At 35.7% G+C, this 19,864-nt stretch overlaps 1 protein-coding gene and 1 long non-coding RNA gene across 2 annotated transcripts in view; both read right to left on the reverse strand.

Moving 5' to 3' along the window:
* On the reverse strand, nt 13,699-14,976 carry LOC110267753. The gene is made up of 4 exons (XR_002355656.1): nt 14,596-14,976; nt 14,310-14,409; nt 14,005-14,214; nt 13,699-13,912 (listed from the first exon to the last, which is right to left on the reverse strand). It is a non-coding gene; the product is annotated as an uncharacterized LOC110267753 (long non-coding RNA).
* LOC107625400 (regulatory protein NPR5-like) overlaps nt 19,112-19,864 on the reverse strand; it is a 4,957-nt gene continuing 4,204 nt past the window's right edge. Inside the window, exon 3 of the mRNA XM_016328029.2 lies at nt 19,112-19,231. The gene's annotated coding sequence lies outside the window, so the exon portion shown is untranslated. The remainder of the gene's footprint in view (nt 19,232-19,864) is intronic.

The following is a 19,864-nucleotide window of genomic DNA, read 5'->3' on the forward strand; positions in this document are numbered from 1 at the left end:
GATGCATTTTCCTCCACAAAACTATTGGGAGCAAATCAACACCTCCCTAGGAGAATTAAGTTCCAACATGGGACAACTAAGGGTGGAGCACCAAGAGCATTGCATCCTCCTCCATGAAATTAGAGAAGACCAAAGAGTCATGAGAGAGGAGCAACAAAGGCAAGGAAGAGATATTGAGGAGCTCAAGCACTCCATTAGATCTTCAAGAGGAAGAGCAAGCCGCCATCACTAAGGTGGACCCGTTCTTTAATCTCCTTGTTCTTTATTTTCTGTTTTTCGAATTTTTATGCTTTATGTTTATTTATGTTTGTGTCTTTATTACATGATCACTAGTGTCTAAGTGTCTATGCCTTAAAGCAATGAAAATGAATCCATCACCTTTCTTAAATAAAAAATATTTTTAATTGAAAAAGAAAAAGAAGTGCATGAATTTCGAATTTTAAAACAGTTTAATTATTTTGATGTGGTGGCAATACTTTTGTTTTTCTGAATGAATGCTTGAACAGTGTATATTTTTGAATTTGATTGTTTATGAATGTTAAAATTGTTGGCTCTTGAAAGAATGATAGAAAAAGGAGAAATGTTATTTGATGATCTGAAAAATCATAAAATTGATTCTTGAAGCAAGAAAAAGCAGTGAAATTGGGCTACAGAAGCCCAATTGGGCTTTCCAGCAATATATAATAGTCCATACTTTGCCCAAGATTTGATGGCCCAAACCGGCGTTCCAAGTCAGCTTAAGAATTCTGGCGTCAAAACGCCAGAACTGGCACAAAAGCTGGAGTTAAACGCCCAAACTGGCATAAAATCTGGCGTTTAACTCCAAGAAAAGTCTCTACATGTGAAAGCTTCAATGTTCAGCCCAAGCACACACCAAGTGGGCCCGGAAGAAGATTTCTGCATTAATTACTTATTTCTGTAAACCCTAGGCTACTAGTTCTCTATAAATAGGACCTTTTACTATTGTATTTTCATCTTGGTTCTTCAGGTTCCCTCTCTGGGGCCGAAGCCAATGACCACCATTATCACTTTTGTATTTTCAATGGTGGAGTTTCTACACACCATAGATTAAGGTGTGGAGCTCTGCTGTTCTTCATGAATTAATGCAAAGTACTACTGTTTTTCTATTCAATTCACGCCTACTTCTTCTCTAAGATATTCATTCGCACACAAGAACATGATGAATGTGATGATTATGTGACACTCATCACCATTCTCACCTATGAACGTGTGCCTGACAACCACTTCCGTTCTACATGCAAACAAGCTTGAATGTGTATTTCTTAGGTTTCTAATCTAAGATTAGAACCTTCGTGGTATAGGCTAGAATTATTGGCGGCCATTCCTAAGATCCGGAATGTCTAAACCTTGTCTGTGGTATTCTGAGTAGGATCTGGGAAGGGATGACTGTGACGAGCTTCAAACTCGCGAGTGTTGGGCGTGTAACAAACGAAAAAAGATCAATGGATCCTATTCCAACATGATCGAGAACCGACAGATGATTAGCCATGCGGTGACAGCGTGCGTAGAACATTTTCACTGAGAGGACGGGAAGTAGCCATTGACAATGGTGATGCCCAACATAAAGCTTGCCATGGAAAGGAGTATGAATGATTGGAAGAAGGCAATAGGAAAGCAGAGATTCAGGAGGAACAAAGCATCTTCATACACTTATCTGAAATTCCTACCAATGAATTACATAAGTATCTCTATCTCTATCTTTATTTTATATTTTATTTATCTTTAATTATCAATCCTCCATAACCATTTGAATCTGCCTGACTGAGATTTACAAGATGACCATAGCTTGCTTCAAGTCGACAGTCTCCGTGGGATCGACCCTTACTCACGTAAGGTATTACTTGGACGACCCGGTGCACTTGCTGGTTAGTTGTGCGGAATTGTGACAAAGTGTGATTCACGTTTGAGAGCTCCAAGTCTTTGGCGCCATTGTAAATGATCACAATTTCGTGCACCACTAGAATTTCAAGTGGGATACCTCTCTGAGAAGATTTCCAAACCTACTAACAGCTTCCCAAGTGACACAAAGAAAAACCTGAGAGGTGAAGCAAAGAAAGTAAGATGGGAAGACTGTAAGATGGTCAATATAAGTGATAAGGGGACTGAGGAAGAGCTGAACAAACCCTTTGAACACTCTGGAGATACTTCAGCAGAGAAGCAGGAAGAAGGTCACCAAAAAACCAAAATTACACAGAAGGAGATGCTGAAACTCTATGCACCTTTTTCCCAAAGACTCAAGGGTGGTGTGGAAAAGAGAATATACTCAAAGTTCCTTGATATGTTTGTATCTCTCCATGTAAACATACCATTCATCAAGGCTCTCCAACAAATGCCCTCGTACATTAAATATATGAAAGAGCTGCTGACCAGGAAAAGCTCACTCAAAGGAGGGCAAACAATAGTGATGAATAAGGACTGCAGTGCTCTCATTCAACCAGAGTTGCCTACAAAAAGGAAGGACCCAGGGAGTTTTCACATCCCCTGTGCCATAGGAGAAACAATGTTTGACAAAGGACTCTGTGACCTGGGAGCAAGCATCAACTTAATGCCTTTATCTCTTATGAAGAAGCTGCAGATCAATGAGCTAATGCCCACAGACGTAGTCATCAGGCTAGCTGACAAAACTCAAAAAAAAGCAGTAGGAGTGGTTGAAAACGTGTTGGTAAAGGTTGGGAACTACTTCCTTCCCACAGACTTTGTCATATTGGAAATGGAAGAGAGTCACCTTCACCCAATCATATTGGGAAGACCATTCCTAGCTACAGCCCGAGCGCTTATAGATATGGAGCGAGGAGAGCTAATACTGAGGATACATGATGAACAACTTACTTTCAATGTCTTCAAACCCTCACAAGAAGCAGATCAAGAAAACAAGGAACCAAGGGAAGATCACAACAAAGCATTGGTGGAAGAAACAAGCACTAAAGCACAAACTGTACACCTAGGAATTCCTTTGGTTGCTGAGCAAAACAGTCAGGAGGTGTCACAGCTAAAAGAAAACTAAGAGGAGCCTAAACCACCAGAGTCATATGAGACCAGCAACAAAATTTCATTGAAAAAAGAGGCCACAAAGAGCAGGGCAACAGTAAAAGAAACAAAGAAGAAGGCACCAAGGAGGTGGAGGAACAAGAAGATCCCTATAGAGGATTTCTCTCCAGGGGATAAAATGATCTCAGCTTATTTCCCAGTTATCCCATCTCATCTCCCCACCATCCCATCTCAGCTACCTAAAGTTTTCACCATCAACAGAATCCTCTCCTTAGAACATGTGGAGATTCTTGATGAAGCCAATGGAGATAGGTTTACTGTGAGGGGGGAAGATCTGAAGCATTACCAACCACCCTGACAAAGTCAGAACGTCAAGCTAGTGACGCTAAAGAAGTGCTTCATGGGAGGCAACCCATGTTTTATATGCTTTTAAAGTAGTTAATAATGCAAGGCTCATGAATTCCAAATCAACTTTGACACATACTTGAATGAATCTTTTTATGCAGCACATAGTGAAGAACAAGTTTGGTGTTCAAGGAACACTAAGAGGACATAAAAATCATGTCACTCTTAGCACCTTGAACAAATCTTTTTACACCACAGTGCCACAAACTAAGTTTGGTGTCACCAATGTTGCATACATGGACAGTTAAATTAGTCAGTTGGTTTGTATTCATGAATAAGCACTTACTATTTAGAAACAAAAATTTTAAAAAGTAGTTATTCTTTCCTTTTAAATTTTGCCGCCACTATCCACAAATTTATTAATCATATTTCTTTTATTGTGTAGGAGAATTGATGGGACAATTGAAGGAGGAGGTTTCGGCCATTTCAAAAGGAGGGGACTATACACATGTCTCAAAGGGGAATGCATTGGGAAATGTTGCCATGCAACATTGGAAGAAGAACACGCTTGGAAACTGAACCAACCCCATCATAAAAGTGATGATCCTTGTTCCCATCCCATGCTAAACCCCATCCGTTCATCATAGGCCTACACATTCAATCCACACCTTTCATTTACTCACCACTTCTCTATATAAGAGGTCCTTATTCCATACTCCTTTCACATTCCAATTTCCATCCTTTATACTTTCCACTTTCGGCACCCAACTCCTTTTACCCCATCAAAGAGACACTCCCCACCTTCACATATCAACTCCTACTCATGGCATCATCGAGCTCCAAGAGGCAAAAGAGGAAGGAACCGGTGGCGAGCATCCCTTTCGATGAAGGGAGATTCAAAACTGCATTCCATGAACTCGAATTTGAATGGATAAAGCTCAAAAAGATATTGCCTGAGATAACATTCCAGTTCAACGAGGATGAGTGCCCACAGATTCGAGAGAAGATTGAACAAAGGGGTTGGCAAAGGCTCACAAACCCAGAAGCAAAGATAAATGCAAACCTCATCAAAGAGTTCTATGCAAATATGGTCAGAGAAGACAAAACCAAGGCCCCCACCTTCAAAAGTTATGTGAGAGGAACAGAGGTGGACTTCAGCCCCAATGCCATAACAAGGACTCTTCAGCTGAAATCGCCACATTTTGATGAGCCCAGTTATCATGTAAGAATAAGTAATGGCCCCGACAATGATGAACTTGAAGAAATTGTGAACGATATGTGTGTTAAAGGATCTGACTGGGAAAGGTATTCGGATAGGAGACCCCGGTTCATCAGGAGAGGAGACCTCATCCCGGAAGCCAAGGGATGGTTTGAGCTCGTGAGGAGATCTATCCTCCCAGCCGCGAACAATTCTGAGGTTAACACTACTCAAGCTACTATGGTACATTGCTTAATAAAGGGTGGAGGCATCAATGTGCACGAAATTATAGCTGAGGGGATTCAAGAGTCAGCCGAGAAGAATGATCCGGGTGCTAGACTTTGGTACCCCAGCACCATCCTTAGACTGTGTACGAAAGCCAAGGTAGTCTTCGAGGACAGCAATCCAAATTGGGTAAACCCTGGGAGGTTAGTTACGCTACAGCGTATAACTTATGTGGCACCCGCCCAACAACAAAGAAGGCCTCAAATAGGGAAAAGAACATCACAAGAAGGACCTCACCGAGAAGAATCTCATCAAGAAGAATACCAACAAGAAGAGTACTATGATCTAACCAACATAAACTTGAATCACATTCACAGAGCCATTGAGGAGCTAGCAAGGAGTTATATGGAGGGACAAGAACAACTACTGCACATTCAAGCCCAAAGGATGGATTGTCAAGAAGAACTGCTCTCTAATTGGATGGGTCAACAGAGGGAGTGGCAGAAGCAACAAATGGAGCAGCAACAGGAGCAATACTCCCAGCTCACTCAAGCCATCAATCAAGTGACTGAAAGGCAAGAGCGTCAAGATAAACGCCTTCAAGAACTCAACCAACGTCAGCTAGCTCAAACAAAAGCATTCAATGAGTTCAGCGTGCTCAATGAAGGACGACAACTACATAGGGAAGATTTCAACATAAACACTCAAGTCAAGTTGAACTATATGTCTGGGCATATGCATAATTTACACTCTGCAATCCCTAGGTATGATACAGTCCAAAAAGATCTAACAGAACAAGAGAAAAGGAAGGTGAAACAGCAGAAGGACACATTGAAAAAAAAAAATGGAAGATGCTTGCTTCTGGAAAAAGTTGATTGGAAAAAGCAAGGGAAGTGGGGGTTCAAGCACTCAAGAAAGACACGAAGAAGACAAACAAGAGGGAGAGCATGGGCACCCCCGTGAGTAAAAGGTGGTGGATTTCCCTCTTTGTCCCATCTTTTTCAAGTTTTAAATAAGGAAAATCATGTATGAAATAGAACATGTTTCCATGGTAGTTTAGGATTTTAAATTCTGCCTTTAAGTTTTCATTGCTTAGTTCTATGCTTGCTAGTCTAATGTCACTGCTGCAATTTCACCTTGCCTACTTGTATGCTTGTCCTTTAAGTCAAATAAAAAGAAGTGTTATGAAAGACCAGAGTGATGTTCAAACTGTGGAGTAAGTTCTTAAGCTTGTGGTGTAGTAATTACTTAGCTAAGTTAGTTCACCAACAAGGTAGGAAGGCAACTATCTGTCCTGAATCATATGCTTGAAATACACCCCCATGAGACTAGCTAAATAACAAGATCCTAATAAGAAAAGGGGAAAGAAAAATGAAAGTTGAGAAATAAAGAAAAAGAGTAAGAAATAAGGCTAGGCACCAAGGGTTGAATCTTAAGGCATGTGTCTGTGGTGCTCCTGTGCAAAGGATATACTTGGATGAATAAGCTCTCAGGGGTGCCTTATCACTTGGTAACTTGGGTTAACTAACCCGGGATTATCAGCTGAAAGTCCACTATCAAGAGTAACCCTTGCTACAGAGCACTTAGTAACCCAAAGAGGTGCTGGACACCAAGGTCTCAAGAATAAAAATAACAAACCATGTGCCTGTGGTGTGAATGTATGGGGGAAAGAGACTTGAGGGAGTAAGTCCTTAGGGGTGTCTTAACACCTAGCACCTTGAAACAACTGGTTCGGAAGTGCTGGCTGAAAGCTTATATTAAAGAGTCGCCTCCTTACAAAGCACCTAGTCTAAAGAACACAATCAAACCCTGAAAAGACAAAGGGATCAATGAATAAAAGTCTCATAGGGTGCAATCAAGTGAGTATTCCAGGGCATGGTAAAGGTCTGAAAGCCAATGAAGGAATGAACCTAAGTTGTTATGCATGAAACCCCATAAAACCAAGGACATGACTTCTACAATAATGACTCATTTCTCTTGTCATTTCATTCATCATTCTCATGTTTCAGTACTTGCTTAGGGACAAGCAAGCTTTAAGTTTGGTGTTGTGATGCCAAGGTATTTTGGCCAGTTTCACTGACCTTTTCTTTAATGTTTTAGGATAGTTTCATGCATTTTCTTAGTTAATAAGCAAGTTTTGGGTAGATAATCACTTACATCTTGATTCAAGCAAACATTGTGAATTTCATGTGATTTTATGAGAATTATGCATGAATTGAATGACAAATTGGATAATACATGTCTCATAACTTGGATTAGAGCTTTGATGCACTTTATTTGCTTGATTTGAGGACAAAGGAAGCAAGGAAGAGACACATTAGCAGCCACGTTAATCTAATTAATGTGACCACTAACGTGGAATGGGAATAAACTTGCAACGTTAATGAGAAAAGTGATTGCCAATAACGCCTTTGAAACCATCATGGCCCACGTTAATTGCCACAGTAACTACATCAACATGGTAGTTAACGTGGAGAGAAAAGGAGCTCCAGCGTTAGTGGTAAAAGTGAATACCACTAACGCTCCAAATTGGCAATTAGCCACTTTAAGAGTCATGTTAACTCAGTTAACGTGAACTCTAACATGGAAAGGAAGACAAAGCCAACGTTAGTGACACTCACCTTTGTCACTAACGTTGGACTAAGCACAATTGGCCACGTTAAGAGTCACGTTAACTATATTAACATGAACTCTAACGTGGGAGGAGCAAGGAATCGCCAACGTTAGTGACACTCACCTTTGTCACTAACATTGGACCAAGCCACTATGAGCCACGTTAGTTGCCACGTTAATTGCATTAACATGGAATCTAACGTGGAGGAAAGAAATGATGAGCCAATGTTAGTGACACTCACCTTTGTCACTAACGTTGGAGATGGCAATCACCACCATGTTAGTGGCCACGTTAAGATAATTAACTTGAGGCACTAACGTGAGAAGGGGCGTTTGGAACGTTAGTGACAAAGGTAAGTGTCACTAACGCTCTCGAGGCTAAGGCATGCCCACGTTAAGAGCCACGTTAGTTATACTAACGTGGACTCTAACGTGAGAAAAGGGGGGCTAAGAGCAACGTTATTGGCAAAGGTGAACGCCAATAATGCCTGCGATGGACCAAGAGGCAACGTTAGGGGTCACGTTAGTGCCACTAACGTTGAAGTTAACGTGAACCATCTTGGGCTAGGAACGTTAGTGAAAAAGGTGATTGTCACTAACGTTCTCGAACCCACATTTTCACTTAACGTTAACGCCACTAACGTCCTAGCTAAAGTCCATGCCTACTTCACACTTTCTCTGCAAGTAAAGCTGAGCCCACTGAAGACTGCAACTGCTTCAACTTAAGATCCAAAGGCCCATATCCAAGACTTGAAGAGCCAACTAGAAGATCAGAAGAGTAGTATATATAGGAGTAGTTTTGAACTAGAGAGGAGCTTTTGGGGGCATTGAGAACCACTCTTTGTATAATTTTACTTTCTCTGCAACTTCTAGTTTTTACTTTCAGAATGTATTTTTCATCTTTGTTTTTCATTCCCAGAGCTATGAACAACTAAACCCCTTTCATTGGGTTAGGGAGCTCTGTTGTAATTTGATGGATCAATAATAGTTTTCATTATTCTTCCTCTTTCTTTTCTCTTGATTTTACTAGAAAGCTTTCAATCTTCATCCAATTGGGTAGTTGTCTTGGAAAAGAAGCTATTCATACTTGGATCTCTTCAGAACCTTGGAAGAGGAATGAAGAGATCATGCTAGAAATTCTTTCTCATGTTGGACTAAATTGGGGTTTGGATGGATATAGTGACATATAATCTTACCAACATTTTGATTTGGGAATACATGTGGTATAATCAGTGACCACACTTCATCTCTTCTCATGAGCAATTAGACCAAGGAATTGGCTATTGATCAAGATTTAAGAGATTGAATTACCAAGGAATTGGAATTCAATCACTTAAGATTGCCAAGGAGATCAATGAATGCATTGATTGAGGACGAGATGAAAATGAACTTGATCCGGAGAATACAACATCTCCTGAGCCCAATGAATTCCCTATTTCTGATCTTACCCATTCTCTTTACTTTCTGCCATTTACTTTTATGTTCATCTTCCCCATTCCCCATTTAAGATTCTGCAATTTACTTTCCGTCATTTACATTCAGTCCTTTATTTCCAGTAATTACATTTCCTGCCATTTACTTTCCGCCATTTAAATTCCTGCAATTCTCCAATCAAATTCTGCTTAGCTCAACTAGAACATTCCTCCAATTAAAGTTGCTTGACCAATCAATCCCTGTGGGATTCGACCTCACTCTATTGTGAGTTTTTACTTGACGACAATTCGGTATACTTTCCGAGAGAAAATTGTTGAGAGACAAGTTTTTCGGCATCACCTACCCCACCTATCATTCACTCCCTTCTTTCTTTCTCCTCTTACACCCTATATCCCATCCACATTCATCCATCACATCCCAATCACCTTTCCCTCTTCCCAATAACCTTCTTAATTTCTATCACCTTTCCCACCTACCCCACCCACTTTAAATACAAACATTTCCCACCCATCTTTCCCTCCCATATGACCGAACCCTACCTCTCCCCACCCATATAAATACCCCTTCATCCTTCATTCATCCTCACACCTTCACTAAACCCTTCCCTTCTTACATCTTCACTTCTTACATTTCCTTTCTTTCCTTTCATCCCCACTTGGCCGAAGCATCCTACGCCTTCCCCTCTATCTTTTCTCTCTTCTCCTACTATTTTTCTTTTCTTTTATCACTCTTTGCTCAAGGACGAGCAAAGTCCTTAAGTTTGGTGTTGGAAAAGCTCCATTTTTACCTCCTAGTTCCTTATCTCTATGGCACCAAAAACTGGAGAATCCTCAAGGAAAAGAAAAGGTGATGTGCAGAATTTGTATCTCTACAATTTTCTTTCAGTAAGTATACCGAATTGTCGTCAAGTAAAAACTCACAAGAGTGAGGTCGAATCTCACAGGGATTGATTGATTGAGCAATTTTAGTCAAATGGAAAATCTAGTTGGACAAAGCATTAATGAGATTTGATTGCAAGAATTTAAATGGTGGGAAATGTAAATGGTTTAAAGTAAATGACTGAAATTAAATTACGGAATTGTAAATTACGTGAAATATAAATTGCATAAAGTAAAGAGGAATTAAATGACTGGAAATTTAAAAAGGAAGGGGGTTATGAATATAAAAGTAGACAAACAGAATAAAAAAAGGGATAAATGAGAATAAAGAGGATCATTGGGTTTAGGATATATTAAATTCTCCGAATCAATGTAATCTCATCTCTTCTTCAATCATGGAACATCATTAATCTCTTGGAAATCATGAGTGATTGAACCCCAATTTCTTGGCAATTCAATCTCTTTAAACTTGAACAATTGCCAATTCCTTGATCTAATTGCTCATGAGAAGAGATGAAGCTTGGTCACTGATTATACCACACACCTTTCTAGATCAAAGCATCGGAAGGATTATATGTCACTATATCTGACCAACACCCAATCTAGTCCAGTATGAGAAAGAATTTCTAGCATGATTCTATTATTCCACTTCCAAGGTTCCAATGGAATCCATGTATATTCAATCTCTCTTCCAATACAATTGAATAATTGGATAAAGCACGAAATCTTTCAAGCAAATCAAAGAGAGATGAAAAGAAGAAGGAAATAAGAATTCTATTGATCCATCAAATTATAATAGAGCTTCCTCCCCCAATGAAGTGGGGTTTAGTTGGTCATAGCTCTAGAAAACCCAGAAGCAAAGTACAAGTGCATGAAAAGTAAACTAAGTACAAGCAAAAAGAGAAGAGAGAAAAGTAGATCTAGCTAATGATTAGTGAAAAGTTTCCAATCCGGGATCACCCCTTTTGGAGTTTAAAACTCCACTTATTTATACTACTTCTCTAACTTCAAGTGAGTCTTCAAGTCTCTAGATGTGGGCCCTTGGCCTTAGTTGAAGCAAGTGAGGAAAACTCAGGCCCTTTTCATAACGTTACTACTAGCGTTATCAACGTTACCACTAGCGTTATCAACGTTGCCAATGCTACCTTGTGTGCGCATGCATACTGACTTGTGCATACGCATATCTGCCAATTTTCCTCTTGTGCGTACACACACTAGGTTGTGCGTACGCACACTGCCCCAATCTTTCCATGCATTTGTTGAAGACATTATTAGGGCAGCGTTGGCATTGTTAACGCTGGACATGCCCACCCTGGCATTGGCACTGGCATCACCAGCGTTGGTAACGCTAGCAAAAATGTATGTTTTGACCTTGGAGTTTTGATGAGTTGATATTTTATACGCTTTTTGACTTAGTTTTCATATACTTTTTAACAGGTTTCATTTAGTTTTCATTAAGTTTTTACAGGTTTTAGTGTTAATTTCACATTCTTGGATTCCACTTTCAGTTTGTGTATTTTTGTACCTTTTCAGGTATTTTCTGGCTGAATTTGAGGAGATGGAGCAGAAGTCGAATTCAGAGACAGAGAAAGCACTGCAGATGCTGTCCAGATTTGACTTCGCTGCACTCGGAATGGATTTTCTAGAGCTATAGAAGTTCAAATGGGGTGTTCTTAGCGGCTATGGAAAGCTGACTTCTATAGCTTTCCAGCAATACATAATAGTCTATATATTGTTTCGGATCAAAAGGCCCAAAACTAGCACCCAACGCCAACTTCCTACCTTTTCTGGCGTCCAGCGCCCAAGGAAGCTGAGCCCAATGTCCAAAGGCCCAGAGATGACTCCCTAGCTGGCATTCCACATCCAGAATACCTCATAGCACGTGGACCACTTCAAGCTCAGCCCAAACACTTACCAAGTGGGCCCTAGAAGTGGATTTTAGCACTAAAAAGACTGTTGTACCCTTACTAGTCATTAGTTTAGTATTTAAGGGATTAGATTCATGTTATTCACACTTTTGGATCATCATCAACACTTTTTCATCAATTTTCTCATTATTTTCGTTTTCACTATTGTTGTACACCTCAGTATGAGTTTCTAAACCTCCTAGGTTGAGGGGAGGAGCCCTGCTGAGTCCTATGAATTAATAAAAGTACTATTTCTTCTTCTTCGATCTATGTCTAATCTTGTTTTCACCTATGATCATCTCTTTTCTTGCAAGTTTGTAAATTCTTTTCAATAACTCAAATCAATTGTGGATTTGATTTGGTTGTTAATACCTTTAGCCCTTGTGTTCATATATGCTTTCATGGAAATTGATTTATTTTGACCAAGTAGTTACATTCATTTAGATAGATTGGATGTAGATAGGTTGCATTTAGATAGTTTATTTGCATTGAATAAATGTTGATACCCTTTGCCTCTTTCTTGAGTTTAGCATTAGGACATGCTTAGTTTAAGTGTGGGGAGGTTTGATAAACCCCAATTTTATGGTTTATCTTATGTTGAATTTGGTGGGTTTTATCAACTTTTCTCACATTTATTCAATGAAATAGCATGGTTTTGTAATTCTCCCTAAATTTGTGCTTAAAAGTGAAAACATCCCTTTTAGGCCTTAAAATAGCTAAATTTAATTCATTTTAATTCCATTCGATGCCTTGATATGTTTGTTGAGTGATTTCAGATTTATAAGGTAAGGATTGATTGGAAGAAGTGAAGAAAAAAGCATATAAATGGGAGAATTCATGAAGAAATGAGTATTGGGAGAATTCAAGGCCACGTGCACGCGTCATCCACGCGTACACTTGAGTAGGACATTCATGGTCACGCACACGCATCACCCATGCGTACGCGTGAGGAGGGAATCTGCCAGCGACGCGCACGCGTCATCCACGCGCATACGTGATGCTGATCATGTGACCTTATTAAAGTGAGTTCGCTGGGGGCAATTTCTGAACTTTCCAGGCCCAAATCCAACTCATTTCTGAGGCTATTTCATGCAGAATTGAAAATTGGACAAAAGGAGAGTAATTAGATTAGGTTAGGATGATGCTTTAGGTAGTTTCTAGAGAGAAGCTCCCTCTTCTCTCTAGAATTAGGGTAGAATTAGGGTAATTTCTCTTAAATTTAAGGTTTAATTTTTGCTTTCATCTTATTTTCTTTACAATTTCTTGTTCTATTGTCTTGATTTTCCTATTTCTTTCTATTAATTTCTCATTTTGGTTACTTTTTTGTTCATGCACTCTTGTTAATTTTCATTCTCTTTAATGCAATTTTGAGGTATTTCATGTTTAATGTGCTTTCCTTAGTTGTTATTGTTGATTCCTTGCTTTGGGTAGTCGTAGAATTTATTATTTCTTGCAATTTATGATGCTTTCCTTTTATGCTTTTCAAGTGTTTGACAAAATGCTTGGTTGGATGTTAGAGTAGCTTTTTGAACATTCTTGACTTGGAAAGAGAAATTAGGCAATCTTGAGTCATTAAGACCCAACTTATATTGGTGATCTAGAGTTGTTAGTTAATATTATTTCCATTGACTCTAATCTCTTACTAATTCAATTAGTGAGTTGATTAGGACTTTTAGATTGAGTTAACTAGTTTTATTTGACTTTCTCTCAAGTAAAGATAATATTATACCTTCTTCCTTTGTTGGAGATGACTAAAGAGGATTAGCTCTTCATAATTATTGTTATATGATAATTAATGACTAGGATAGAAAGCCTAGATTCTCAATCCTTGCCATGAATGTCTCTCTTTATTACTTGCTCTCTTTAGTTATTTGAATTTATTCTATTGCCATTTATTTTCTTGCATTTTTATCAACCCAACCCGTTGCATCTTATAACCAATACTTGAGCACTCGATTGTGATTCCTAGGGAGAACGACCCCGGACTAATACACTCGGTTACTTTTATTGGGTTAGACTTGTGACAACCAAAACTTAAACTTTGATTTGAGGATCGATTGTCGGTTTGGGCTATGCTCACAACGAAATTATTTTGTTAAATTTTGAACCGGTATAAATCCTCACATCAATATCAAAATTAATTGTGTAAATTTTAGCCACATTAGACCTCCGTGGAATTAAGATCTTCTTATACTATCTTGACAGCCACATTTCTGTGTTTTAACTCGTCTAAGGCAGACCATGTATTAGGAGATAACACCTGGCTGATCCTGGTCGAACTTCATGCGGTAGGACTACTTAACCTACAATCATTAATGGTCACAAAATTTTAGATAAAACTGAAATTTTTACCTTTTTCCTAAATCAAAACATATAGAAAATCGAAACCACTAACTTGCTCTTGAATTGGATGACTTTTGTTAATTCGGGATTAATATGGACCTTCGAGATTTCAAAGTTGCTTTGCACCGATATTTTCTTATTCCACCTCATTGCTTTAAAATATTGCAACACAACAATAAGTGGTTCAGGTCTCTCCTCTTCAAGGTGCGGTAGGAGATGGTCAACTGACTCACCAAACAAAATGCAATTGATCCTATTATTCCTAAGTATAACACAACCAAGGATAAGATTCTATCACCATAAGTTGTCAAGAAAATAATTTTAACTTAAACCTTTAAATGTGCATATAATACATACTCGAGGTTTTGAAGGATGATAACTAAACACTTAGTCTCCTTCCCTTTGCTAGTGATCAAGTTCCTAGGATCTTCCTTACTAACAACCTCGCCGATCAGATCTACACTTATTAACAGCGGTATTAGCTTCTGTGGAACATAAACAAAAATTTTTTAAATGCATAATCTACCCTATAAGTATATATGACATTGACCAAATATTTTAGAATCTGATAATTTGTTAGTAGTTAGAAGATCCACATAGGATTTAAGGCAGAAAGCCTCAAGGAGAAAGCTTGGCTTCTTACATGATTGACCAAAGTCCTCTCGGAGAATGTCAACACTATCCTACTCACATCATTCTTCTCCTTATAGTACTTATTGTCGAACACACCAAAATTAGTGTACATCTGAAACTCGAAAATAGCACCACGTCATTTTTTTACTAACCCCTTGGGAATAGTGCAATGGATTCTACCAAAATAAGTAATGTATTTTGACTGTTTTATATATGTATCACACCACTATAAAAATATCAACAATAAATAAAAAGAAAACATATTTTATTACGAAAATGATACCTTTGCATCTTGGAGAATAATTTCAATTGGCTCAATCTTTTTTTTATTGTATTTATTTGAAACCTCCCATATCCTAACAACATATACTTTGAAATGCTATTAAAAATTTTTTGGTTTGACATTAATTACTAAATTAAATTTTTTTTTTATTTTTTTTTTTCAGGTTCTGCGTGAAGTTGATGAGGAGAAAGTGATAAAGAGATATATTTTTTATAAAATGCTTACTTCTCAAAATATGGGCCAGACTATTTAAATGATATCTTTAAAAAGTTGATGTAGCATTTTTTTTCTTTTATAAAATGTTTACTTTGAATAATTTGTATTTATTTGGTTTGTAAAGTCTTTTTTATCCAAATATTTTACTCTATTACTTGTTATCTCTTGTTGCCATTTGGCAACTAAATAAATTATATACTTGTCAAATAAAGATGTTGTACAGTTGTCAAAAAAAAATATGTACTAATTATTTATTATATATTAATAGATAGATATATGAACTTTCAAGATATATCTAATAATAAGGAAAAAGAGCAAGGAGGATAAAAAGGTAATTGACACCACCAATTAATTTGGTATATACACTAACAATAACATGATAATATAGTTTACCAATAGCGAGCAATTATGCACAAGCTAAGTCATACACTTGCATTTACACGTCAGCACTGATTAGGCCAATGGAATTTGCAAACCAGATTTTGCGGAGAATTATTGAAAGGGATAGATGTGGAAGCCGGAAAACCACATGTTTTGCTTTGTTAGAAGGAAAGCAGAAGATTGGTGATGCAAATGTTAAAAATAAAAAAGGAAAAAAGAAAACAAAAAGTGGGATATATAAGAAGAGATTTTGATTTTGATTGATTTGGATTATATGCTTTCAACTTGTGTTACTACTTTGGGTGACCAACAAAGGGCAAGAGGTATATACTAAACCAAAGGTATGGAAAATGCCCATGGAAGACCGGGTTAAAATCATATCATTATTCAGTCGATCTCTACTCCTTCGGTAATTTTTTTCTTTTTCCGGAATGGATGTTTTCAATTCTTTTAATTATTTTTTTAATTGTAATTTTTTATTAATTTAAGAAGTATATAGTGAAATCTCGTACTTTACAATAATTGAGAAAAAGAATTAAAAAGATTCATTTCTGTCCCATAATTTTTCTACCAAAAGAAATTGTTTAAACTCTAAATTAAAAATCTTGTATTATTGGTGTTGCTTATACGTTATAAACTGTTAGTCATTAAATAATTTTAGCTCTTTTTTGAATTAAAATATTTATTAAGATCAGATTTGTCAAATGTTAACTATCTCAGTTGTCTTGTTGTGATGATATTTATAAGTGATACCACGCTACAAATAAAAAAACAAAGGAAACAAAAAGTCTTTTAACGATAAAGTATAAGACGATTAATGTCTAATTATCAGTAAATATATTATTAATAATTATTTTAATTATCACTAAAATAAAAATAAACGACGGTCAAATTAAAGTAATTTTTCTAGAAAATTTAGTACTATAATATTACATATCACACTTTTATTTATAAATTGCATATCTTAGCATGATGCGTAAAACTTAAGTTATAACATAACATTAACTCTCCTATGTTTCAAAAAAATATTGCTACATAATTAACAAAATTTATTAGTTTTAGACAATAATTGATTAAATTATTACTGTAAACTCTAATTACTAAATTTTAAATCATACACTTTAAACCATAAACCTTAATAGATAAAAATAGTGTCAGCTGGTAAGTGTTAAATAATATTGATGATAAAAAATATCACCCTCTAACATTTTTCTTTCAAAAATGCATGCGACATTTGACCTAATATTTGTAATCTTATGATAAGTTAGTTTTATATATAATCTACAATTGATATACACTACTTAATGAGTCGTTAAAAGAATCATATCTTTAGTGAATAAGAAGATCATATATGTATATGAAGTCCCTCTCATCATGGAATGAGAGTCAAGTTTCCAATCAAGTATGTATACAAGAACAAAGGAACAGACACAATGCGCAAATTGTATGAACACTATATATACAACAAAAGAGAGTGAAAAAGACAGGCATATTGGAAGGAGGAACTACTATTTGAATCTTTCTAGACCATTAATTCATGACTTCCATTATCATCACTATCCAAAAGGTTGGTGATGAGTACTCCCATTTATATCCCCCACTACAATGCAAGGAGATATACGTCTTAATTTTGCTAAGCATTTCGAATATGAGCTTCTGGGAGCTGAATAATGTAAAGCAAAATCCTTTGACACAAATCAGCATATATAAATAACAAGTATGCTAAGTGTATACAAAAATCAATTATTTTTATAAAATATATATTAAAAATATACATATATTTATATACAAATAATATTTTTTTATAAATATATGTAGTATCATTAGATTAAGAGAAAGGAGCATACGCACTATGTGTTGGTACAAAAAGGCATATAGACATGCTATGTACTGCAACCATTTTTGAGATTTGTCTAAAATCATGTATTTAACCCTAGTTAGTGTCCATGCATGTATATGTCCTACAAATTATCTAGCTAAGCAGACAATGTTCATCATAAACATTAAATTGTCATGGAATAAGTATAAGTACATGAATTCTAAGCATTTAATTCGATGGCTAAAAGTAACTTAGAACATTACATCAGAAATGTCACTACTTTATACATGCAGTGAGTGGGAACAAAGATCCTGACTTGTGGAACACTAACATATTATACCATCTTTAATACACAATACATGTTACTTTAATGGTTTAACTAACATGTGCCTAAAATACAGAAGTTAAAGTTACTATTAGTAAAAAATTTTAAATTTTTATTTTAATAAATATATTAAATTAAAATTTTATATTTTTTTAGTTAATATCGTTGACTTATGCTTTTAAAGACACATGTTAGCTAAACATTTACTTTAATCATTTGTACGCTAGTTAAGAAACTCATATTCAAGAGTTTATTATAATATTATTTCTGGAAATAACCTAATTAGTTAACATCTAATTTATGTAGTATTAATTATTTCAGTAATTACTATGTTATCATCATTATGGAGAGCGTAAATTAAGGTAGAATATACATAACAAGCATGCTACAATATTAACATGAGGAAATTAATTAATAGATATGTATGTGAATCCAAACCATTTTTTTTAAAGTAACAAAAATGGTATTATTTTATTTTCAAAATTTATACAGCAGACACTAGTCATATACGAAACTTTATTAATGTAATTTTAGCCATAGGACCGACCAATATGGCTCAATGCTACTTGACAAATCGAACTCCCTTAAACTCTATCTGAAACACACAAAATTATCACGAAATTGAAGTACAAATCCTAAAATAAGAAAACATGTAAAGTGATAAACAAAGAAAATATAACTATATACATACCCTAAATTCAATAAAACTCATTTGAGAAGATGCAATCCGTTCCATACATATTCCTATAACTTCAGTAATAATAGAAGTGGAAGTTCGTGTTAGGAAACTATTTCCCAAGAGTAGCAATTGGTATATATACACTAAAAGAAATATATAAAAAATTTATGTACAAGATACATCAATAATTGTAAATAAGAACAGACACATATGCTTCTTAAGAAATATAACATTAACTCCAGAGATATAAAACTAATTTTAGACTGATTTATATTATCTCTTAAATATTTTTGAAAATATCAGTACATAATTACTAACTATTAGGGTTGAGACAATATAACAATAATATTTTTAGACATTATTTATTAGAAGATTCTGGACACATATAAACTATATGTATGGAAGAAATTATAAATAAATAAATCCTAAGAATATTTCCAAACCCACATCTCTAATAATTATGAATGTAGACAAAATAAATAACAATAAGTAAAGAAATTATTGCTAATATAGAGATGTAATAGTGATCTAGCTGTAAAGATTGTTTTTCCCTTCTCTGAAGAGACCTAAAAAAGGCAAGGGACAAAGAGAGAATTACAAGGGGGAGAATATACGTAGTGCCAATTTTATTTAACTTGACATGTATGTGTGCGTGGTCACACTCATTGTTGCATTCAAGCAAGACAACTAATCAATTTGTCCTTAACCATATTTTTAATTAAGAAAACAATGGATCCTACCATCAATGGCCTACATACACGTATGGCTAATCAGAACAATAAAGAAAATTATATAGCCCTGGGTCTCTTCCAGGCACCCCCTCTGCTGGTTATACAGTCGAAAAGATAAAAATTAAACTGATTAGATTCTCCTTGTCGCATATCCTCATCCATCATCCGTTCTCCTATGAAACCACACTTCGAATGGTGACCAATTGAAAGGCCTACAAAAGAAAACACCACAGAGAAAAGAAAAAAAAAATTAGTAACTGATGAGTGATGAGAGAGGACTTAGTGAACACTACTATTTAAACTGACAAAAAGAAAACAAATTTCAGCTCCATTCATCACTCCAATAGTATCATGGTCAATGTCCTTTTCTCAATATAAAATAAAAAAACAAATGACAAAATAATAAAAGTTTATGGTCAAATTTGTCCATAAAAAAGCACTCATTCTTCAAATTAATCTCCAAAAGTTTTTTTAATCAAATTTATTTTTCAAAAATTTTAATTAATTGTATTAGTTTTTCTGTCATTTTTTTGTTGACAGTACCAAAATTTATTAATGTTGCACGTTAAGTAATAATATAACATATACATAATTAAATGTTTGTATAAGTTACATCAATAAATTTTTATCTTTAATAACGGAAGTGATAGAAATACTAAAATGATTAACTTAAAATATTTGAAAGATCAATTTAATTAAAAATATCTTTCAAGAACTAATTTGGAGAATGAATATTTTTTCAAAGACTAATTTGATCATTTTCTCTAAATAATAATTTTTTTATAACTGTATTAAAAATCAAATAGATGCATATTTTAAATTTGTTAAATAAAATTTCTAATATC

The sequence above is a fragment of the Arachis ipaensis genome, chromosome B02 (genome assembly GCF_000816755.2).
Source record: "Arachis ipaensis cultivar K30076 chromosome B02, Araip1.1, whole genome shotgun sequence".
Taxonomy (NCBI): domain Eukaryota; kingdom Viridiplantae; phylum Streptophyta; class Magnoliopsida; order Fabales; family Fabaceae; genus Arachis; species Arachis ipaensis.